A 24,634-nucleotide genomic window follows, 5' to 3' on the forward strand; every position below is an offset into this window, starting at 1 on the left:
ATTGGGAATTTCACGTAGTTTTCATGTGTCACCAAATAGTGTTCCTCTTTTGATTTTTTTCTAACTCTTTTTAAAAACGATTTCCAAACTATTTAAAAATGTAAAAGCCATCCTGAGCTCACAGGTTGCACAAAACCGGGCAGAGGGCCAGATTTTGCCCGCTGTCATAGTTCGCCAGCGGCACCTGCTCTAAACGTCTCTCTAAATCTTACTTTTCTTATATAGCAGCACACGTCGTCGGTCAGCCAGCACAGAGCTCACTCAGCCTCTCCAATGGCTGCACAGCAGCCCGTGGGGTGGCTGGCCATGGTTATTCTATTATGCCCTTATCACGAGTATTTTGGTGGTTTCCAGTTCCCTCCTCCCTCCCTCCCATCCTTCCTACCTTCCTTCCACCTGTCCCCATGCAAACCCCACTTCAACAGAATGGCTGCACACACAATACTTCCTGGTTAAATCCCAGAGACTCCCTCCTACTGGTGGCATCCTATGATCCCAACTGATGAAAACAGCTAAGGCCCTGATGATTCCCTTTCACACAAGCTGATCCTGATTTTCCAGACAGCAGCTAGCAGGCAATCTACCGCAACCTGGGAGCGTGCAGAAATCAAGCTGACAGTAGACCCCCTCTCAGAAGCAAGCTAATCGCCATGTGACAAAAATTAAGCCTCTCTTAGGCTCCGGCCTGGAGCGGTTTTGCAACCTGAATATGAGAAGCATCATTTAATCGTAACCACTGTGTTGGTGCAAGGATCACGGCTCTTGGTCACCTTCTGCCACTCCAGCTGGTTCAACCACCAGGCCTTGCGAGCTGGGCCTCTGGGTATTATTTTTAGAAGATCTTTTCATTACATAAATAACACAAGCAGCATGGCTCTCACTGGTACATTTAATTAACTGTGGGGGGGGGGGATAGCAGCAAAGCTCTCTTTTTTGAGCATCCCTGTCTCCAAAAGCAATTTTTTTTTCTGAGTCTCTGTATACCTCTCATACAGGTATAGGTATTTGTGCCCTGAGACCAATGTTTTCATTAGCGTTCGGGGTTTTCAAATCTGAATCGAAGCAGCCTCTCACATAATTCAAACTTCATCTGCCCTCCCTCCTTTCCTTCTCTTCCTTCTGTCTGGTCTTTTCAGCAAATATTTCTTTCAGAACGTAACGTGCCAAATGCTGTTCTAGGTGCTGGGGGCGCAACGATGAACAGAGAGCAGCGGTAGTTGCGTTTTTCAGGATGTCTCAAAGAAGAACCACTCTGCCGAGTTTCTATTTTACAGCCCAGGTCCCAGAAGTTTCCGGTGACCTCTCGTGAAGGCAGGTGAGCATCTGATGGATATGCGTTCGCCTGGAGCTTAATCCATCCTGTGCCTTCTGGGTAGAGTGACTGCCCTAGAGGGCCACGGCACCACAAGATCATTATCATTATTTTCATCATCACAGCTAACATAAAAAAAAAAAAAAAAAAAACACAACACTTTCTTGAGCTTTCCTTTCAAACTTCCAAAGCAATGACATGCTTATGGCAGTAAACCAAGTATGCTGAGGTATACAGGAAGGGTCAACGGTTTGAGTTATCGCACACCCAGACTTTCATGCCCGGAAGGTGACTGCTGCTGACGCTTTGGTATGATGGGGGCCTTCCAGTCTCTTCCCCGTGCTTCTAATTGTACACAGGCACACACACTACACAATCCTGAGCGACCTCCTTTCCCTAATTTCTTCATTGCATAAGGATGCCCCTGTAGGTCACTTAGACCTAATTCGTTCTTTTGAGAACCTAGGCTGTGGCAATATAGCCTCTGTCACGCTAAGATGTATAAAGGATTCTGTGCGGGGGGTGGGGGGGGGGTTGCAAGAGGCAAAAAGTGGGAAACGATCAGAGTGCCCAGCAGCAGGGGATGGCTCGAGACATTACAGCACCTCCTTACTGTAGGATAGCCCTGGGCATGGTGAGATCCCATATTAAATTAAATACCATTTCATCCTCACAATAACTCAAGAGTGAGCGAAATCACTGCTCCATTTAATGTCTGAGAGACGGAGGCTCAGAGAGGCCAAGGGATGTCACAGCCCTAGCAAGTGAGCAGAGAGCCTGGATTCAAACTCAGCTCACACTCCTCAGCCTGCCTTACATGCCTGTGCTTCGATCAGACTTCAACCCATCCTTCCAGCTGGATCTCACCAAACACCCCTGTACTTGTCCCCTAACTTTGCCATTCAGGCAACCCAGGCTTTCCCCAGATGTATTAGCCCTTCTCACACCTGCCTTTGCTGTCTCCCTCACCTGGAGCTCTGCTCTTTCCTGTATTCACTTTAACTACTCTCCTTTCAAGGCACCGCTCAAACACTCTGGAGCTTTCCTGAATGCCTGTACTTTGTACCAAGTTATACCATTGGCACCTGCTACCTTATAGTATAATATGGCTTTGTGTTTGCCCTCCCCACAGGGCCTGGATCTTGCCCACCTCTCTCCACCCCCTATCCACCCATCCACCCACCCACCCGTCAACCCATCCATCCATCCAACATTTTCTATTGTCCATGTAACAGGAGAGGTACAGGGTATGTGGAGTGTGTGAGTGTGTGCGTGCGTGTGTGTGTGTGTGTGTGTGATTTCCCCACCTTGGAAATCTACAGGTATTCACCTCAGAATTCAGTGGGTCTGGTGAGCGTCTGATGGGCCTATTTCTCCCCGCATTTTATGGCGAAAATTTTCACACGCAAAAAGTTGAGAAAACAACACAATCTTATCTAACACAGATCTTATCCAACTGTTCATGAAGACCAGATAATCATCTGTTCTACCTCTCATTCGGTGTGTGTGTGTGTGTGTGTGTGTGTGTGTATGAAAATTAATTGAAAGTCATTAGAACAGGCTCCGGCCACCTCCTCTACTCATCTTGCACGCTGACCGCGGATGTTACAGCTGCGAGTCGCACGGCTTCCTCTCCTCATTTCTGTCTTAATAGCCTTTGAAAAGGCACCTTTGGGAGAATTTGCTCAGGGTGGCAGTACGCTGCACTGCCCCCGGGGAGGCTTCTGACCTTTACCTGCAGTCATCACCTAGCAGATGCAGCCATAACAAAGAGCGAGGCACTGCGGGGGCATGCTGGCCAATTAGCCTTCCAGAGCAGCCCCAGCCCAGCGTGATAAATGCACTCACTGCACTCTCTGATGTCTTTCAAACCCACCGTGCTGGGCTCTGTGCGGGAGGAGGTCTGATTGCTCTCCATTACGAGCTTCGGTTGGTCTCTAAGTTTAGATCCTTGACGTGACATTCAAGGTTCTTCGTGACCTGGTTCTGTCTTCTCTCTTTAGTCTCAGCTTCTGTCTGCCATGTGCAATTTCGTGTCCCAAGACAACACTTTGAGAAATACAGTGCAGGTGACATTGAATTCCTCCTGGTTTTGAAAGTCCCAGGCCCATCCTGACTCAGTGCCTTTGCACATGCTGTCCTCACTGCCGGGAATGTCCCTCCTCTCTTCTATTGACTGGTGAGTCCTCGGTTTTCCTTCAAGGCCTGGCCTCCTCTGCTATCTCGTCCAGAAGCCCAGAAGCATTTGTTTTGCCCCCTCACTTCTACCTCCCACTTACACCCACCTCTGGCACAGGCTTGTGCTTTCTGGGGCATACTGGGTAGAATGCTGGGTTTTCAGTGTCCCCGGAAAACTCTCCTTCTAGGGGGATCCTTGGTGATTCAGCATCACAATGTGTCTCCCCAGGAACTGAGTTGTGGTGGGTGGGATCCAGAATATCATTTCCCACTGCATTCCTCCCACACAGCACAAAGAATACGGTCGAGGGCCACCCCACCAGCACAGAGGTAGCCCGGAGGCAAACCCAAGTCTACTTCATGCCTCAACTTCCCTCTCACTGTTCCTCACAGAAGAAATGTCACTGGTTGTACATTCTGTTTGCTAACTAGAGGGATGAGGCCATCTAAAAAAGCCACTAGTCTCGAGGCTCAGGTCTCCTCCTTTCAAATTTTATCAAACCGAGTCCAGCATTTTCTTTTCTTTTTTCACTGGAGAGTAAAATGAAGTTCCTCTTTCAAGGTTTACGTACCTGAGTTCCAGGCACAGCCACCTGGGGAGCCGGCGTTGTGCAAGCTGCCAGCAATTTGGGGGAGATCAGTTAAGGCTTGGCTGATTGGGTTTCTCACTTGGCCTCACAGATGAATCTGATTTTCCAGGCAATAATTTTATACTAGGAAAAGAAAACGGTATTCATCAGACGACCCCTGTATGCTAGGTACCTTCTGGGTGAACCAGTAGGCAATCCTGCGAAGAAGGGTGATTTGATCCCCTTATTCTGCAAAAGTTGACACACGGAGAAATGAAGGAGAGTCCCAGGGGCTGAGAGCACGGACTTTGGACAGATCTGGGTTCTAATTCCAGTGCTGTCATATAAAAGCTTTGTGACCCTGGGCACTTTCCTGCAACCTCTCTGAACCTTAGTCTCCTCATTTGTAAAATTTGTAAAATAATATGCCCTCCTTCACGTGGTGGATGTGAAAATGCACAGTAAGAGTCTGTAAAACACTTACTGCCTGGCACATGGTAGGTTCTCACCAAATGTTATCTGTATTATTGTCTAAAGCCGCACAGCCGGGAAATAGCCTTCACGAGCACCTGAGTGCCTTCCAGGAGCAGACACTGTACTGGGCTTTGAAACACAGCAGTGGGCATGACAGAAACACCTAGAAGCTTCTGTTACAGTGGGGGAGACAAATATTAAGTAATTCACTGTAGTATTGCTCATTTAATTACAGTTCTCTTAAGAGTTATATATAGAAAGGGGAGATAGAAAGGAAAAAGTTATATATGGAAAGGAGCCAAAAAGATTATATAATGGGGGAGCTGCCCGGGTCCAGGAGTTAGTTACTGAAAGCTGGAGGAGATATTTGAATTGAGACGTTAGATGCCAACTCAATGAAAATGGGGGACAAACAGGTTCCAGACAGAGGGAACAGCTCCCACAAAAGCTCCGATGCAAGGCCTCTGGGGTAGAGGGGGAGTGTAAGCGTAGTGATGTGACTGGAGGCAGGAAGAGGCTCGCTGCCCTGCTGTTTACACGAGGAGATGGGGTGTGGCAGTGGGGGTGGGCCTGAGCTGAGCCCTGCCGACCACACCCAGTAACCACTGTGGGTTCGGAGACATAGAAGTCACTGGGTCCTGGAAAGGCGGTTCTTTGCCTTTATGAGCCATAATTTCTTAGAACTTTCCCCCTATAACTGGCCATTTCATATGTCCTAGGTACCTGCTGCTGAGTACATCAGAAAGTGGCCCCAGCAACAGACCCTCAGGAGCTCTGCCCCTGTCAGAGTCCCAAAAGGGCCCGAGAAATGGGGGTTATGTCACGGGGCAACGTTTTATTCTTTAAGGAGGGAAGACAAGCCTTTGCAAGCTCCAGAGTGGCCATACCCACACGGGGTGCTGAGCAAGCGTGACTAAGGCTCAGACGGCGGGAATGGAAATGACCTTGGTCCTCCCAGGGTCCTTTTCTTCCCACTTACCGATGCCAGCCAATGCACAGCTCCGCTTAAGAAATGCTGACACGCTAGGAGCCGTGGGGGCTCCTTCTTACCATCACTCGGGAGCCTGAGGCAAGCTGTGGGGCCGGGGCAGGGAATGCAAACCCAGTGGACACGGCGGGTCCCAGCCCCTGCGGTTCGGACACAGCCAAGCCCCATGGTGGGGGCAACAAGGAGCTGCAGGAATTCAAAAAACTGAAGTGTGACTCTGGCTGGTGGCAGGTGACAGCTGTGTGTGTGCACACTCGCACACATATACAGAAGGCAACATTTTACTAAGCCTGGAAAACCCCATTAGTGTTAAGAACACTCAGACTCCTGACCCAGCAGTTGTGCTTCTAGGAATTTGTCCCGTGACTCCCCAAGGTGCTGATCGTGTTAGCAAAAGCTGGAAATTGTGTAAAAGTGCACAGGACACAGAGCAATGACGCCATCGAAAAGACTGAGGAGGTTGTCTGGGCCCACATGGGATGGTCTCCAAACATGTGCTGAGTGGGGGAATGTGTGTGTGTGTGTACCCATGCATCCACACGCGGCTGGCTCAGGAAGGCCACCTGCCAAAAGGGCAAGGTGGGCTGCTTCCCGCGGGGACCTGGGGGCCGAGCCGCGTGGGAGTGAGACTTCTTTCGCCATGCACCCTTTGTGACCTTTTGGAATCTTTTGTACCTTGGGTAGGTATCACCTTTTCAACACCTAGCAGCCACACGGTCCGACAGGTGGAGGAGGGAAGGGGCAGAGTACGCTGGGCAGAGGGAACAGCACGCAGAGGCACGGGGGCTGGGTGATCAGATCAGGCTGAGGAGCGGGATCGACCACGTGGTTGGTCAGGGCTCCGGGCCAGGGCTGGCACTCGGTCCGCTCGGTCCGCAGGGCCCTTTGTAAGAAGTCCTCCACTCCAAGCTCACGGCCCTCAGGGACCATCCTCCCCTCAACTCCCCCACAATCACTGCACAGGTCTGGAGTCAGGCTGGTCATGCCATGCCCTCCGCTGCTTCCCCTGCGGGGAGCGTAAAGATAACCGTGCCTGCCACACCCTGTATGAGCTGGCCTCGGCCAACCTCTCTGGCTGATTCTTAGGGGGAAGGTGGAGCCGGGGCTGGAGGGCTGAAGAGTTTGGACTTAGTTCTGAAGGCAATAGGGAGCCACTGAAGCTTCAATCAGCAGGCTCAAGATTGTCCAGGAAACCGGTAGAAGGTGTGGAACACATCTCTCCTGATCCCAGTCAGCCACCAGTCAATGAGGACAGGAGGACACTCTTCTTCCTCGTTACCGCATAGAGAATGCTTACTTCGCGACAGGCCCGGGGCTCTTGATGTATACACCACCTCATTTACTCTTTATCACATCTTGAAGCAAGAGAGCTTTTCTGCATTTTATAAATGCAGGAACCAGGGCTCAGAAAAGTTCAGGAACTTGCCCCAAGTCTCAACACCATTAGGTGGATTTGAATCCAGGTCTGTCGGACTCTAGAGTCCCTATCGTGGGCCACTGTATATTTAGCTTTTCCTGTGGGGAAAGGAATGATCCTTGGGCTTTTCAAAGAGATGGTGTGATTGGGCATTTGCGGCACAACATTCTTCCTGCTTTGCGATAACATTCGCATTGGTCTTTCATTTGTGTGGTGGAGATTTCTAGCTCCTTCACAGCAGTGGGCTGGGTGTTTCATAAAAGCCCTGTAGGCAGGAAAAGACTTCTGGTTGAGACTCTTCTTACAGAGAAAGGTCCTACACTCCCAGTCATCTGAGTTTTGGTCCCAACTTCCATTGCCTCCAGGGGCCCAAAGCCGGGCATTGTGTTTGCTTCTGTCCTTAAGAGTGTTGTGTTCCAGGGGGGCCTGGGTGGCTCACTCGGTTGAGCGTCCGACTTCGGCTCAGGTCATGATCTCATGGTTCGTGAGTTCGAGCCCCGCATCGGGCTCTGTGCTGACAGCCCAGAGCCTGGAGCCTGCTTCAGATTCTGTGTCTCCCTCTCTCTCTGTCCCTCCCCCACTCACACTCTGTCTCTCAAAAATAAATAAATGTGCAAGAAAAAATTTTTAATAAAAAAAGTGTCGTGTTCCAAGAATGGCCACCCCCCTGCCACCACCGGTGGGGCCCCTATGCATAGGCTGAGAGGTGAATGGATCTGTATGTTGTGTGGAATCTGGGGCAGCTTGACACAGGTTGGGGAGAGCCCCACCCCCTCCTTAGTCCAGAGTGGGACGGAGGGAGGCGGGTCAAAGTGGACATTTTATTATGATGAATGTTATCACTCTGGCATCATACCTAGGGAGAAGGTGACCTGGACCAGAAGCTGGGACACAGATCACTTCTGTGTGCTGAGCTCCTACAGATATTCTCCTATCTCTGTGAGGCCAAGATGATTACCGTTCCTGTTTGACAAATGGCTCGGAGCAGTTAAGTCACTTGTCAAGTGCACACAGCTGGTAAGGAGGCAGGCAGCGGGCTTTGAGCCAGCCCTGGTTCTACGGTCTCTGAGTGTCCATAGGTTCCACACCTACCCAAGGGATGTACCTGGCCCAGCTCGTTCCCTATGTGTGTCACCAGTTCTTGCAAGGGTGTCTTCTTCTCAATGAGACACCCTATGCAGCTCGCCTGACCTCTTCCAGGGGTTGATGTGGGAACCCGAGCCACATCTGGTGACAATAAATTCCCTTAGTTATTATCGTTTGTCTGAGAAACTTTGTTTCCCGTTTCCTTTTTGTTTCAATGAAAGTGAAGGTCACATCACATAACGCTGACCATTTCCAAGTGTACAATCCGGTGGCATTCAGCACATGGACAATGTTGTGGCTACAGGACACGTCCATCACCCCAAAGAGAAAGTCCACACCCATTCAGCAGTAACTCCCCATCCCCCATTATCCTGGTCTCTCCCAACTCCCAGCCTGCCTTCTGGCTCTTTGGATTCACCTATTCTGGATACTGTGGGCACAATGTGCATGTAAGATTGGGAAGTGTGGGGCTGGGGGAGATCCCCAATTCTCCTTTCCACTTTCTGCTTCCCTTTCATCCACCTAGGTGCTCAGCTAAATGCGTAGGCATCATCCTTGACATCCAGCCTACCAGGAAGCCCAGGGAATCTCCCTCTGAAATATGTGTATCTAGGATGTGGCTACCTTCCTTGGCCCCTGCCGCCATGTTGGTGCTAGTCCAAGCCAGCATCATCTCTTGCCTGGACTTTTACTTTTAAGTTTCTTTATTTGTTTTGAGAGAGAGAGAGCGTGCGTGCACATAGGAGAGGGGCAGAGAGAGAGAGAGAGAGAGAGAGAGAGAATCCCAAGCAGGCTCCGAGCTGTCAATGCAATACCCAACGAGGGGCTCAATCTCACAAACCTTGAGATCATGATCCAAGCCAAAATCAAGAGTTAGATGCATAACTGAGCCACCCAGCTGCCCCTCTTGCCTGGCCTTTCATGACAGCTCTTGACCGGCTCCCTCCTCCCTTGCCAATGCCATACTGTGACACCCTCACCTTGGCTCATAAGGCCCCATAGGCTCTGCGCCCTACCTCTCTGGTCTCCTACGTTATGCCCAAGGCCTCAGTGGGCACGTGGCCACCCTGGCCTTGTTCCAGTGCCTTGGACATGCCGCTCGCTCCCCCTTGGGGCTCTGCCTGCGATGTGATGGGCTATTGACCTGGATGTCCCAGTGTTGCCACAAAGATCAGTTCTGCACAGGGGCCCTCCTTGACCCTCAGAAACAACTCTCTTCACCTCTATCATACCCCCTCCACTTGGCTTTCCGCACAGCACATCTTTTTTTCCCGGCATTTTTCTTGCTTCCCTACTTGTTCGCTATTTCCCTGTCCCCACTGGAACACGGGAGCCATGAGGGCTAGGATCCACTCTGTCTCGCTCCCTGCAAGCACTTAACGAGGGCTCAATTAATACTTATCGGATTGACTAAATGCACGTTGAAAACAGCCATCATAACAATATCGTATCCCATTTATTGGGTACTTTGAAAGTGCCAACCGATGTTCTAAGTACTTTATAGACTTTATCCCATTTAATCTCTGCAACAACCCTATTATGTGCATTCCATTCTTCATTTCCATTTTCTGGATAAGGAAATTGAGATTTATGGTGTTTTGTGATTTGGCCCAAGTCCACAGCCAGCAGCAGCTTGGCAAGTGTGGGAAAGGCCTGGGGAAGGCCTTTTCAGGGCAGGGGACGGACTGGGCTAAATGAAAACTCTGCCTTGGTTCTCCTGAAGGAGGTGAGACCCTGGATTGCCAATGTTTGCAAGGGGGCCCAAATCTCTGCCATCCAGGGCAAACTGTCCAGGGGGCCGGGGTGGGGTGGAGAGGGCATGGGGTTGGGAATTTGGACCGTGAGTTTGAGTCCCTGGTACGATTCTGACTTGCTATGTTACCTCCAAGTTTTATATCCTAATTTTCCTCAGCAGAAAGTGACGACATGGGATTAGAATATCTCAAAGGTTTCTTCCAGCAACTTTATGTATGTGTGTATGTGTAGAGGGGGTGGGAAGGGTGCAATCATGAGCTCCCCAAATAAGAAAATAGGAGTGCTCTGGGGAGAAACAACATTCAGGGGCCACCTGGTGGTCAAGAACCCCTTGTTCAGCATCCCTGAAAGGTAGTCATCCCCAGTCACCTTGCATACCTCCAATGATGGGGGACTTACTATCTTACCAATAATTTGCCAACCAGTCACAGCCATTTAAAAACATACAGAGCTCTATACACGCTGTTTTGGAGGCATAGCCCACTGAATAATAAGTGCTTTGCAAAATACGGATATTCCATAGAAAAGAGAATGGGTACTTAGCTATTTAGTATAACGAGCTGCCACTGACTAGCTGTCATAGTGTTACATTTGTAGATAGCCAATTAAACACTCATTACTTGCAATTTTGTGGTTTTCTTTTTGTATGTTGGGTCTGGTACTCGCGTGTGCCTGTGTGAGTTTGCAGACGTTTTTGTAGGTTCCTGAAAAGCTCTGAAGCCCCACGGGACAAATCTAAGTCCCCTTTCCCAGGCAGCCCGACGGGGCTTCGTGTTCTCCTGAGCTACTGCTTCTTTATGATACAACAGCCCTCGGGCCCTCCGACTGGACTCACCACCATCATCTCTGCCATCGCGGCTGCCATCACCGCCACCACCGCCCTGCCCGTCACTGCTGCCGTCCTCCTCCTCCTCACCGTCCTCATCCCCATCACCGTCATCACCTGCACCCGCAGCAGCCGCCGTGGCCACGGGAGCTGGGTGCCAAAACTGCCCCCGCCAACATGGGGCCTCCCTCCCTCTCTGATCTTCCTTCCCCCTGACCTCACTGCAGCTTGCGCCCTTCCCGCAAGGTACAGCTTGCTCTCACAGGCACGCGTCGTCGTGTGGCCGGCTGGGTCACCTTTAAGGACCGAGGCAGCAAACAGCTAACATTTGCCAGGAACGTTCACCCACACTGGCTATCTTCTATAATCCTCCCTGTCCTCTCCCACCTTCCATGGCCCCTCCCCCGGCCCATGAACTCATCTGGGGTCCTGCAGAACTCTGTGGAGCAGTCAGGGCGTTCTCTATCACCCCGTTTTGCAAATGTGACACAGAGAGGCCAAATGCCTGGGCGGAGGCCACACAGCAGGTCAGAGGTGGGAAGAGCCCTCCCAGGTTTCCATTCCCAACAGCTTGCCCTGTCCCACACCCCCTGTGTTCCCCACACCTCATTCGTTCGTGCACCACCTGCACGGCTTTTGCCAAGCCCACAAAATGCCAGTCCTGGTTTGTTTTTGTTTTTGTTTTTGTCTTTTTTTTACTTGCCATCTCTCTTTAACGTGTTTGAATTTATTGCGAAAGGAGTGGTGTTTATCACTGTAACAATCAGCAGGATCCCTTTCCCTGCAACGGGTCACCCTGAAAATCAAGGCGGCGAAAACGCAATCAGTGTTAAATTCCGTGTGGCTGCTGCTGCCCAAAGAGCCAGCCTCTCTCCCTGTTGGAGAGGCAGGCTGGCGTGCCTGGAGACGTGCTTAAGACGGATTAGCACCAAACTGACGCTTTCCCTGTGACACGAGAGGAGGACGTGAACGGAGAAGGGAATCCTCTCGCTGTGGGACTGGATGTGCGCCAGCATTCGTGGAACCGACCGCCCAGGTCCACTTTGGGACCCTCAGGGCCGGCCCCGCCCCTGAGGAAGCATTTTGCCCACCGGGGAAGCCAACCCCATGTCGGGGAAAGGAGCCGGGAACTTCTCTGAGGCTCAGTTTCCCCATCTGTACACAGGGCGTGATCCCACAGGGTGTGGCGCCGGTCAGATGAGATGCGACACGAAGGGCTGGCGCTAGAAGTGAGGCGGCACCCTAGCAAATGTCATTCCCAACCCCCCGGCCGCTCTCTGCTCTTCCCTCACTGGACGTGGAGGTCTGCCTTTTTGGGGGAGAAGGCACCCAAGGCGGCCAGAGCGGGGGAAGAAATGAGCGTGGCAAGTGCACACGGGCCTCCACGGGGACAGTCTGGGAGCAGGGGCAGCTCACGGTAGGCCCAGGACAGCCTGCCGGGGCCGATGGACCCGTGTCCCCGGTAGCACGCTTGTCCTCTCAGCCTGCAAACCTCAGTGAAACACCGGGTCCCCCACAGCAGCTGCAGGGCCTCCTAATTCCAGCCCCGCTGCTTATCAGTGGGGCAATTCTGGCCAGGCCACCTGGCCTGGAGCCCCAAGTCCCCTTCCTGTGAAATGGGGATGATAATCTCAACAGCACAAAGGTGCGGAGAGGCTTGCGGGCTTAAGAGCAAGGCACTTCTAGACAGCCAGCTACCCTGCTGCTCCTGTCCGCGGTCACAGCAAGCACTGGCTTGGTGTCTCTCTGCCTGAGCCTCCTCGACGGGCACAATGGAAATGATGACGGGTTCTGCACATTTGACTATTGTGAGGAATAAACGGGCGGAGGCGTGGAAAGCCCTAGTAGTTGGGGTTGAGGGGGTGCAAACCCCCTACGGGATTCACAAGCCCTCAGCACCACGCTTGATGCAGAACCTGCCTTCCTCCAGCTCTCCACTGGGCTCTGTCCTGCCCTGTCCCGTCTCCTTCCACGACCTCACCACGTCCCCTTTCTCAGCTGTGCCCCTAGCAGCACCCCCAGCTCCTACCCCCTGCCCTGGGGAACCAACCCACGACCCTTCAGCATCTGAGGGGCCAGGATTCCCGGAGACGTCCGCTCAGCTCAGTCCAAACACATCACACACCGTAGGACCAACTGTATTATTTACGACAGCTGAATACTGGAAATGACTTGCAGGCGTTTAAAACTAGAAGACTGGCTGAGCAAATTATGTCATAATGGAATTCTCATAGCGCTTGCTATCACGTTTTGGAAATTACGAAATAATGCGGGGACCTGTTTATATTTAAGTAATAAAATAGCAGAATTGAAAGTGTATATAGAAGATGACTGGAACTCAGAACTCCTACCTTATCAACCTACAGGGGGAGAAAAACAACCAAAACTTATGTCTAGAAGGGCAGGCTGCACAGTAAGAGTGGTTTTCTTTGATGGTGACAATGACTTATTACTGTCTTCTTCCAGATCTCTTTACCAAACTTTCCTACATTGGGAATTAATTCTACGGTGACTAAAATAACAACACAAAGGTGCAGAAGTGTGTATGACATGCTCCTCTCATGTCAAAAACATGCACATGCGTATACATGTAAAGCGTGTATGTTTTTGCGTAAAGCAAATTTGAAAGGATACATCACCATGAACTAACAAAAGTGACCTCCTCTTTTCGGCAGGGGACTGGGCGAATGGGGGTCAGGGTGGAGGGAGGCTCCCTTGTATATTGTATTTCTAACCACACGGATGTTTTCTCTAATCAAAAGGTGAAGAGAAAAAAATCCCATAATCGTCTAAGAAATCTTTAGCAAAGGCAGTAAGTATTTTTCCAAATGGGCTCTGTGGACATTTGTTCGAGTTGCTACTTAAAAAAAGGAATTTGTGGGGCGCCTGGGTGGCTCAATTGGTTAAGCGTCTGACTTCAGTTCAGGTCATGATCTCGCGGTTGGTGGGTTCCAGCCCTGCCGTCGGGCTCTGTGCTGACAGCTCAGAGCCTAGAGCCTGCTTCTGATTCTGTGTCTCCCTCTCTCTGCCCCTCCCCTGCTCACACTCTGTCCCTCTGTCTCTCTCTCTCTCTCTCTCTCAAAAATAAACATTTAAAAAAAAAAAAAAAAGGGGCGCCTGGGTGGCGCAGTCGGTTAGGCGTCCGACTTCAGCCAGGTCACGATCTCGCGGTCCGTGAGTTCGAGCCCCGCGTCAGGCTCTGGGCTGATGGCTCAGAGCCTGGAGCCTGTTTCCGATTCTGTGTCTCCCTCTCTCTCTGCCCCTCCCCTGTTCATGCTCTGTCTCTCTCTGTCCCAAAAATAAATAAACGTTGAAAAATTTAAAAAAAAAAAAAAAAAAAGGAATTTGTGTTTGAAGTACAAGGTCTTAATGGTGGACTTGACTTATTTTTCCCATGAAGCCCACCCTACAAATAATGCTCCCAGGACCACTTTAGGGAACGCAGAGCAAGGGAAAACTAGGAAGATCGTCCTGCCTCCCAGGCCCGAGGGTGCCCTGGGCCAGGCAGGCGGTGTATGAATTGTCTATACCCACTGTGGGACTGTGGGGGTGTGGGCATGGTAACCCAGAGAGAGGATGCGTGCCCTGGCCAGAGGGGTGGCCACTGTGGTCACGACGGGTCAGTGCCACCAGATTGCCACGTTTTTCAAGAGAAGCTGGAAATCTGGATTTTAAATGAAGTCTTCTGGCTTTAAAATAAAATATCTAAACTTTTCAACTTTTTTTTTTTTTTCTCTAACATCTTCTTCTGATTCCCTGTCAAAGACCTCCACCAACTGCTGGCTATGAGCTCAGCATGTTCCTGGTGTTCTCAGAAAGCTGGGTCTGCCCTGAGGATTTACTTCCATTTCTAACCACCCACCCTCTTTCATTATTACTTTGAGAACTTTGATCCAGATCAACATAAACTCACTGGCCAATCGCTCAGGGAGCTTGCCTTCCTTGTGGTTGAAAGTCAGGCTGACTTTCACCACCTCTGTCCTGTGAGTGCGGTAAGGAGTCCCGGAGAGGGCTAACCCTAGCAACCAACTTTCTCGTGGGTCGCGAACGTTCTGCGTCAGGTAGTGACAAATGGTGGTGCTGTCGCTGGACTTCTGCTCTGGGGCTCTCCCATCCTCCACAGCCTCAGTTTCCCTTCCCTTCCTGCCATCACGCCCTCTGTGCACCAGCCAGCCGGAAAGTCTCACCCTCCCTTTGACTCTCCATATTCTTGCACCTCAGTGCCTTTGCACATCCCGATCCCTGAGTCTGGATCACCCCCTCCGGCAGCTGCCTCTGTCCTCCATCCCTCAGCCATCTGGACAGTGCCACACTCAAACGTCCGCTCCTTGTGCCTTCTCTCTTATAGCCAGAACCCCAAAAGGCTGGCATCCACTGTTCTTGCGTCGTTCATTACTTAGACTCCCATTTCTCCTTCAAACCCGCCCCCACCCTCCACCCCCCCCTGCATATGCCTTCACCTTCCAAACAGCTTTTGAGTCTGTTCCCTTCTCTCCGGCTGCACTGTTCCACCCTTGATCCCAGCTCACCTGGACAAGAGCAGGGGCATCCTGACTATGTTCCAGGTCTCGGCTCTCTCTCAGCCCCACCCGCCTCCGCACTGTGTTTTAGAAAACACAACCTGGTCACCTCAGTCCTCGGCCTAAAATCCTTGCGTTGCTCCCCGGCCTACAGGACAGAGTCCAAACTCCCCAATTTGACATTGTGGGATCCTGGTCTGTTGACTCCTCTGTTACCTCCTTCCACTGCCCCTTGCGCCTTGGGCAAAACCTAATTAATTGTCCTGCGTGCCCTGAGGACACCTGGAGGTTTCGTGGCTCAGTGTCTCTTAACCTCTTTCTCCACCTGCAATCCTCTTTGTCTACCTGCTGCCTTGCCATTGACCTCTGCACCCAGCTCTGGGAATCCTGCCCTGATTCCCCCAGGGCTGTAGGTTTGGAGGCTAGACCATTATTCTAGGCCAGAAAGGTGGGTGATCGCTCAGCTGAAAGTGGCCAAGGCGTCCAGTCCTGGCTGGGGCTGTTGACAATTCTTCCTGCTGTTCCTGGAGGCTGGGCACCAGGTCAAGGCTGCCACATGCTCCTGGAGACTGTCCCCACGGGGCTGGCGGCAATCAGCCATGCTGCCTGCTCCAATCTGTGACCAACTTGGCTCCAGCCACCTTTCTCTCACTGCCACGGCGCCAGGCCCGCACCCTCCTGGCAGCGCTGTCCCAAGGAAGCTGGCATCAAAGAAGGACAGAGTCAGAAAGGATCTGTGAGATCAGCTAGTGTGCCCCTGCCTGGTTTTAGATGGGGTAGCGGGGGGCCCAGAGAGGGACAGTGGCTTGCCCTGGGTCACACCGTGATGAAAGGTATAGTGGTGCCTGGAGCCCAGGTCTTCCAGATCTTATCAGATAGGAAAGAAGGAAAGAAAGAAAGAAAGAAAGAAAGAAAGAAAGAAAGAAAGAAGAAAAGAAAAGGGAAGGGAAGAGAAGAGAAGAGAAGAGAAGAGAAGAAAAGAGAAGAGAAGAAAAAAGAAAAGAAAAGAAAATAGATTGAAGGAAACCTTGAAATGTGCTAGGGAAGGGAGGAGGGCCTTGAAATTGAGAGGACAAGGAAGGCCCCCCCTGAGGCTCACCCCAGAGCTCCTAGGTACATGGTGATCTGGCAGAGGAAAACAGCCCATGCAGGAGACTCTAGTGGGGACCAGCTTGCCTCCCTGAGGGCCAGTGTGGTCAGAGCACAGGGAGTGAGCAGAGATGCAGTCAAAGCAACACACAGGGCCCAATCATGCAGGGCCCTGTAGGCCTTGGTAGGGCGTGCCTTTTGGTCTAAGTAAGGGGGTGACACAACGAAGTTTTGACTCTGATCTGAGTGGACAGTTCGGCAAACGAGACGTACAAATGGCCAACGGGCACCTGAAAAGAGGTTCGAATTCATCAGCCAGCCGGGGAATGCAAATCAAAACTGTAACAATAGCCCGTCATGCCCACAGAACCCAAAAATTGGGTAATAAGGGTTGGTGAGGATGAGAAGACACTGGAACCCTCATATAGTGCTGACGGGAACATAAAAGGTTCGGCTGCTTTGGAAAAAAGCACTCGAGTAGTTCCTCAAAAGATGACACATAGTATTACTATATGACTTAGTAATTCTATCCTTGGGTATATCCCCGCAGGAAATGAAAATATATGTCCTCAAAATCTGTACACAGATGTTCACAGCCGTATTGTTCAAAATGGCCAAAACAGTGGAACCAACCCAAATGCCCATCAACTAATGAATGGGTAAACGAAATACGGTGTATCCATGAAGGGAATATTATTTTGGCCGTATAAAGCCATGATGTACTGATACGTGTCACAACACGCATGTACTGTGGAAACATGCTACGTGAACTAAGCCAGCCACAAAAGGCCACAGGTTATTCCATATTATCACATATTATATGATGCCACTGATACGAAATGCCTAGAATGGGCACTTCTATAGACACAGAAGAGAGACTGGTGGTTGTCTAGCCTGGGGTGGGAGTGAGGATTGAACGGGGAAGGACAGTTAACGGGTACAAAGTTTCTTTCGGGGTGATGAGAATGTTCTGGAATTAGATCGTGGTGACGGTCGCACAATATACTAGAAGCCACTGGCTTGTAGACTTTAAGTAGGCGAATTTTATGGCATGACAATTATGTCTGTACAATGCTTTAATTTTATCAGAGAGCACTCCAGTCGCTGATGGCGGCAGAGGGACAGCAAGAGGGCCAGGCGGCCGATAGTGCAGTCACACTATCCCAGAGTCCCCCTCAACGTCCCCAGCACACAGGAGGCACTTAGGGACTATCTGTGGGTGCCTCACACAGGCCGATCACTGTTCAGGAACGCCCTCTCTTCAGCTCCAGGGTTTCTTAACTCTGCACGGTTGACATTTTGCACAGGATAATTCTTTGTTCTGGAGGCTGTCCTGTGCATCCTGGGATGTTAAGCAGCACCCCTGCCCTTCCTCACTAGGATGTGAGCACAGCCTCCCGCCCCAGTTGTGACAATCAATATCCAGTCCCCAGTCCTAAGGGACTAAACTGACCCTGACTGAGAATCACGCCTCTAACCTCTTTTGCCCACCTGGTGAATGCTTGCTTACCCTTCCGGAATCATTTCCAATATCATTTATTCTGGGGAGCCTTCACCCTTCGTTCTCTGACGTTCCATGGTTTCTTAAGCAAATCCCATCGAAGCCCTGGCACACTGTATACACGTCAGTCTTCCCCACAGCTGTGTAGAGATGGCACCTTATATACCTTTGGGCCCCCAGCATCTAATACAGAACCTGGCCCTGTGGGGGTCACTACTCAGCCCTTTCCTCAGCCGTCAAGTAGGGACATGCACGGCCTCCCCCAGGTTTTCTGTGACTAGTGCTCACACGTGAGCTAACTGAATCTGCCCACCCCTCCTGACTCTGCTTAGGGGTGTAGGCTCTGGATCCAGATGGCCTGGGTTTGAATGCTGTGGGGTGCTGGGCCAGGGACTCAATTATCTAACTCTTGGTTACAGATCATTCTTCTCTGTAACACGGGGATATTGATAGTACCTACCTTGTAGGGTTACCATGAACACATAGTAAGAACACAACCAATATCAGATATTATTGGTAATAACAATGAAGTATTCTTTCTTTTTTCCAAGGGGCCTTCCAGGCCTCAACAGAGAGGTGGCCTTGTCACCGATAAGTGTCCATGTACCAGTCCTGCCCTGGGTGTTGGCCAGGAGGAGGTGGGAGCGGGTGGGTTATACCGTGCCTAGAAGCCAGAGGGTTCTATGTCCGCTAATGAGCATATTACATAAAATGTGGGAAGTTCAGAAATTACAGTCAGGGAACAAATCTATAATCCTACCACCCACTGGCAAACATTATTAACACTCTTTGGTCCGTTTCCTTCCAGTCTTTTTTCTAAGTGCTTGCCACTAATTTGTGACCATGCCCTACATATGCATATGCATAGGCATGTCCCCATTCATTAAAAACTCTCCATTTTTAGTAGCCACATGGCTGTCCCATAATTTACTTAATTGATCCCCTATTTGACATTTAGGCATTCTCGGATAGTTGATGACCATCTTTGCATTTGAAAGAGCCTTTGTTCACATTCCCATCATTTCATTTGGATGGCCTCCCTTCTTTTAAAACATTTTTGGCAAAGGGATGCCTGAGTGGCTTAGTCTGTTGAGTGTCCAACTTCAGCTCAGGTCATGATCTCACTGTTCATGAGTTCGAGCCCCGCTGCTATCAGCACAGAGCCGGCTTTGGATCCTCTGTCTGTCTCTCTCTCTCTCTCTCTCTCTCTCTCTCTGCCCCTCCCCACCTCACATTCTCTCCCCCCTCCTCTCTCTCTCTCAAAAATGAATAAACATTTATTAAAAAAAAAAAACATTTTTAGTAAAGGAACCTCTCTAGCCTGCTGAGACACCCACTTTCCCATAGCTGGGTGCCCATTTTCCCATTATCAGGGATTTCCTCCCCAAAGCTGAGCTAAATCCTTGGGATTGGGACTTAATCCTGTTTCCCCTTCTCTGGGCGTTGGTGGAGATGGACCACAGCTGGCCTTGTTTTCCCGTGGGACCCATCAGCTGGGAGGGAGAGTTTAGTTAGTCGTCAGCAGAGTACGGAGAACAAAAAGTGTCCGTGAAGCTAGGAGAAGTAGCCTGGGCCGAGGTTACCAGAGACGAGGTTAAGTGGGACTAGGTGGTAGAGGAAATGAAGCTGGCTGCCTGGGGTGAGCTGGCTTGATATCTGCTTCCTATGTGATGTTGATTAATGACCAGCTTTCCTTCCAGAGAAATCATCCCTAGAGAAATCACTAGGCAAACCCCAACCCCAGTGCTAGACTCAGACTCACTTTCCCCAGTGATGATATAGCAGCTCCCTCCTCTTACACATGGAACAAGAAACCAGCGCTGACTTGGTCCCCACCAGGTGCCAGGCCCCATGCTGGACACCTTCCACGGTCATCTTTTGGGGAGCCATGGTGGTACCATCACAAGTACTCTGGAGTCAGGCAGATCTAGGGCCAATCCCAGCACAGGCACATCCTACCAGTGTGACCATGTGGCAACCATTCACCCTTGTGAGACTTGGTTTCCTTGTCTGGAATTTTGGGGTTTAATGACACCAGCTTCCCAGGATCCTTGTGTAGACTACAGCCAACATTGTGTATACAATGCACCAAGTACAGGCCTGCACAGGACAAGGGCAGGAGAAATGTTATTTCTCGTTCCATTCAATTCTTGTCGTATCTCAGGGTCAAAGATGTCAATAAATGTAATCTATCTAATTGCCTTTCATAACCTCCAGCGACAGGGAACTCATTAGTAAGTATGAATTTATAACTTCCCATTACAAATAAGATACTGAGGCTCCAAGAGATTCCCCCAGGAGTCTCTCAGGACAGAGACTGTCACCTCACAGTTTTCATGTCTTAGAAAACGATCAGGATGCATGTCTAGACTGGAAGGGACTCCTGCTCCCTATCCCAGTTCCCAGGACCCCACTTCATGCCCAGCCAGACCACTGGCCACCTCTGGCAAAGGAGAGCAGAAGGAGCCTGGCCAGGACAGATGAGTTCCCAGGAGGCAACCAGAACCAGGAATCTGGCCATGGAAGTTAGGGTATGACAGCTGCCACTGGGGGACACCACAACCTGCAGGTACTTTCCTGCCCCACTTTCTTATCCTCATAGCCTTCTCAAAGGGGGCAGTGGTATACCCCTCTTCACGGGGTGGGAAACTGAGGTTCACAGGGTCAAGGTCAACGGCACTTTCCCTTAAGTCAGCGAACTGGGATTCCTGGTTAAGGCCACTTGCCCAGCATATCCTGGAGGCAAATCGGGCCAGGCGAGGCCAGCTCCGTCCTCGCTACTGGGCATAGGGCAGCAGCCCAGGAGGACGAAGGCCAGATGCCTGGGCTCCCTGAGGAACTCGGAGCCCCCCTTCCCGCCCGCCCCCAGCCCTCCACTGGCTTTCCCTCAGCAGAATGTGACTCCACGCTCCCGCAGACAAATCGCCCCTAGAAAATGCCGCCGCTCAGAGCCTGGGGGCAGGACAGAGGCTGTTTCGGTGCAAGTGGACTTTCCAAATCCACCCCCACCCGGGCAGCTGGGGCGATACACCCCACCCCGCGCCCTGAGCACTGCTGCGAACCCGAACCCGGGCTGCGTCCCGTCCTTGCAACGCCCCCTTGGCGCGCGCACGACCTCGGCGGGTCACGGAGAAGGAAACTGAGGCTCCGAGGCGGCGGAGGAAATCGCCCAAGGTCAGGCGCAATCAGCGAGCCCCGGGGCCGGGAGCTCAAACCTGGGGTCAGGGTCGAGACGGCGGCGGGGACCCCACCTGGAGCCGAGGCCTCGCGGGGAGGCGGCGGCCGCGTTACCTTGAGCTGCTGCGCCGTGGGGCTCCGGCTTCGGCTCCGGGCTCGCCGCGGTCCTGCGCCCGCGCCGGCTCCGCTCGGGGCAGGGATGGAGCGGGCGCCCGGCCTGCGCCCCGCCGCTCGCGCCCACTTCCTCGTCTCCGCCCCCAACTCGCTCCTCCTCGCGCTCAGCTGCTCCCGCCCTCCCTCCCTCCCTTCTCCCGGTCTCTGCTGCTCTCCTCTTCCTCTCCCTCTCTCCTCCCGCCTCCGTGCCCAGCACACTCTCCCTTCGCTTTGCTCGCTCCCCACACTCCCAGGCCCCCACGCTCCCCCACTTTCTCCTAGACCTTCCTCCCTTCTCTCTCTGGCTCCGACGCTTCCCCCTTCCCCTTTCTTTCGGTCACACTACCCTCCATCCTCTCATTTTCCCACCTCGCTTCCACCCACCGCCCCGACAGCCCGGGCTGGGAGCCGGCGTCCAGCTGTGCGGTGATCCAAGTGGAAGGGAACTCCCGGGCTGTGGCCCAGGGGTCAGGTGGCAGCCTTCCGCAGGGGTGCCCAGCGGCACCTGGAATCAGGCTACATGAGAGAGAACGGTCTCGTTTCAAGGGGAGAGCCTGGATAATTCCGGGATCAGAGGAACTTCAGAAAACCCCAGAGTGGATTTGTTCTAGTTGAAGGAAGGGATGGAGAAAGAGAAGAGGTAGAGAGGAGGGAGGGTCTTGGGAAAAGGGAATTTGGGGTATGGAAAATGGAGGTTCAGATGAGAAAAATCTCTCTTAAATATCAAGATGTCAAGGCTGCTGTGCTAACCACGCAGCTCTGGGTGGAGGGAGCTCCCCGATGGCGGGGGAGGGGGGGCAGGGTGGCCAAGGGTGTTGGCCAGACCTGCATAGTCAGCCTAGGGTACGAGAAGCAGGTGGTCAGATGGGCTGCCTGTGGTTGCTCAAGGCACCTGATATGAGCAAGGGAGTTTGTGCAGAAGCTAGGCCAAGGAGAGCAAAAGGATCCTGGCTCAGTTGACCATACATTTCAGAGCCATGCTGATGATGACTGACAGCACACCAAGCCATTCTGTCACAATGGGCCTCACCCTGTGCTTCTGTGTGGGGATACTAAGGCCACAGACCTCTGCAGCTCTGAGGTCACAGCTTCTGCGAGAGGAGGTTGTAGGCCATGCATCCAAGTCACCAGTATCGTGGAATGACACCAAGAGCCTCCAAGCCTGTCTGGGGGACTCCACACTTGCTCACCTACAATTCACAAAGCAGCATAGGTCATCTCTAAAAAAAAAGGTGCAAATCACCTCTTGCCCCTGTACTCCCTTGCTTAAAACCCTCCCGTGACTGCCTGTTGTAGTTAGAAGAGAATCCAAGCTCCCTACCACTACCAACATGATCTGGCCCACTTCTCTGACCTGATGCCTCTCCACCCTCTGCCTCACTCTGTGTGCCTCAGCTATGGCAGCTTCCTCCTTGTGCCTGGAACAGGCCATGCTGGACCATACCACAGACCGTTTGCACTGACTGTTCCCTCTACTAAGAAGGCTCTTCCCCCACGTCTTCCTGGCTGCTCAAATGTCAGAGAGGCCACAAGGCCTGCTCATCTTACCTAAAGCAGTCACCTCCTTACCACAGCGTTTTTCACATCATCCTGTTTTATTATGATGAAAACACTTCTCAGTACCTTCAAAAAACATTTTTGTTTTAATGCTTATTGTCTGCTTTCCCAGGATGTCACCGGTGAAAGAGCAGGAACCTCGTTTGTATTGTTCCCTATGTCTCCCCAGAGCCTGTAACAGTAGCTGATACATAGTCATAAATGCGCAATAAATGTTGGTTGAATAGGTGAATGAATGAATACTATAACGAAGAGGTTTAGGAAAAAGGAAAGTCTCTTGACCCTGCCAAGGGAAAAAAAGATGGTCTTGAGATAGAAGTGGAGAAGGAGGGAGGGCACAGCTGGAGGGAACAGCATGGAGACAGGTTTAGGGCATCAAACAGCCTGGGGCATTCAGGGTGGGCCAGCCAGCAGGAATCAGATGTGGGGGGGGGGGCAGGTCGGGGGGGGGGGGGTGGAGAGCTTTAAGGACACCTCAGTGATGGGACTTTGGACTTGATCTTGTGAGCAATGGGAAGCTGTGGCAGGTAATCGGGAGGGGGGCTGGAAAGGCCGGGGTGTGTATCCTGGAAGAGAGAAGCCTCCAGCAATCTCTCTCTCTCTCTCTCTCTCTCTGTCTCCTTCTCTATGAAGGGTTCTCTGAGGGAGCAGATGAGACTCCAGCACGTGGCGCTATGGTGGAAATAGCATGAGACAGATTTGGGCTCTGTAAAGAATTTTTTTTTAAAGATCCAAAAAGGAAAATTGGCTCTGTGTGGGTGAGGTTACTGTGCACTCATACTCGGTGCCTCTCCCAGAGGAAGGATGATATGTCTGTGACCCGTTTGGCTACTGATGTGTTGGTGAAGGTGATCTGTGTCACTTCTACGCAGGAGGGTCTGTGACAGCCAGCGTCTGCCATGTCACTCTTCTGTCTTGAGACTGGCTCCAATCAGGCAATGTTTCACGCTTCATCACATTGGGTCCTGGAGTGAAGTCCCAGAACCGGCCCCAGCCCGCAGGGGACGTGTAGGGTAATTGAGAGATAAATTTGTTGTAGGCCATTTGGATTTCTGGAGTCACGTGATGTTGCGGGATAATCGTGGGTGTTCTTTACTAAGTCGGTTCAGTCAAGCTGGTTTCAGCTTATCACACCACTTACTAATTATTAGCTGTGATAGAAGGTCAAAGAGGGCCACAGCAATTTGGCCCAAACCCCTTTGCAAAATGGCAGCACCTCCCACCAAGAGGTGGAACCTGTGTCCCTTCCCCTAGTCTGGGCCTGCCTTGTGACTTGCTTTGGCCGACAGAAGCCAGCGGAAGGGATGCTATGCGACTTCTGAGGCTAGACCTTAAGAAGCCTTGGTGCTTCAGCTGGCACTGTCTTGGAACAGTGCTCTGAGACTGCCAGGCCGCAAAGATATCTGGGGTGAAGGGTCACATGCAGAGAGATGGCCAGCTGTCCCAGCTCTCACAGCCACATGGCTGAGCACAGGGAAGACCAGCAGAAGAGCCACGCAGCCCATACACAGAACTGAGGCAAATGATGCATCTCTATTGTTTTAAGTCAGTAAATTTTGGGGTGGTCTGTTACAAAGCAATGAATCAGATAAGGGGCCTTGGGAGGAATCAGGTCTCTGAGCTCATTTCCTTGACCATCACATAAGCCTAACAGTAATGTCTTCCTCAAAGGGTTTAGATGAGGCTCAGATGAGAAAAGAAATGGACATTAAATTCATTCCTTCCTTCATTCATTCATTCATTCATCAACACACATTGACCGGACCTACTGTATTTCAGGCCCAGGGTTGACTATGGAATACAGCAAGGAACAAGATAAGCAAGGATCTGAAATGTGAGGAGGAAAAAGGCAATGAGTAAGCCAGATAATTTCAGCCAAATGTAATTGCCACGAGAAAAGCAAAGCAGGGCAATGTAATAGAGAGGGCCTGGAGGCAGTGCTTTGTTAATGATGGTTGGAGAAGGATTTTCTTAGCACATGACGGTTAAGCTAACCCAGGTGTATGATAAGGAGGAGCAGCGTCCCATGTAG

The 24,634-nt window shown here is 51.5% G+C and overlaps 1 protein-coding gene across 4 annotated transcripts in view; it reads right to left on the reverse strand.

The window, feature by feature from the left end:
- The window catches only part of HRH2 (histamine receptor H2), an 86,392-nt gene extending 65,219 nt beyond the window's left edge, over positions 1 to 21,173 (reverse strand). For 2 of the 4 annotated variants that reach the window (XM_045500963.1, XM_045500962.1), the window contains exon 1: positions 21,007 to 21,170. The gene's annotated coding sequence lies outside the window, so the exon portion shown is untranslated. Of the gene's footprint in view, positions 1 to 4,062; positions 4,265 to 21,006 lie in introns of those variants that run through there. The other 2 variants (XM_045500960.1, XM_045500961.1) reach the window with 2 other exon arrangements.
- Between the last annotated feature and the right edge of the window lie 3,461 nt (positions 21,174 to 24,634).

Source organism: Leopardus geoffroyi, chromosome A1 (genome assembly GCF_018350155.1).
Source record: "Leopardus geoffroyi isolate Oge1 chromosome A1, O.geoffroyi_Oge1_pat1.0, whole genome shotgun sequence".
In the NCBI taxonomy this organism is placed as follows: domain Eukaryota; kingdom Metazoa; phylum Chordata; class Mammalia; order Carnivora; family Felidae; genus Leopardus; species Leopardus geoffroyi.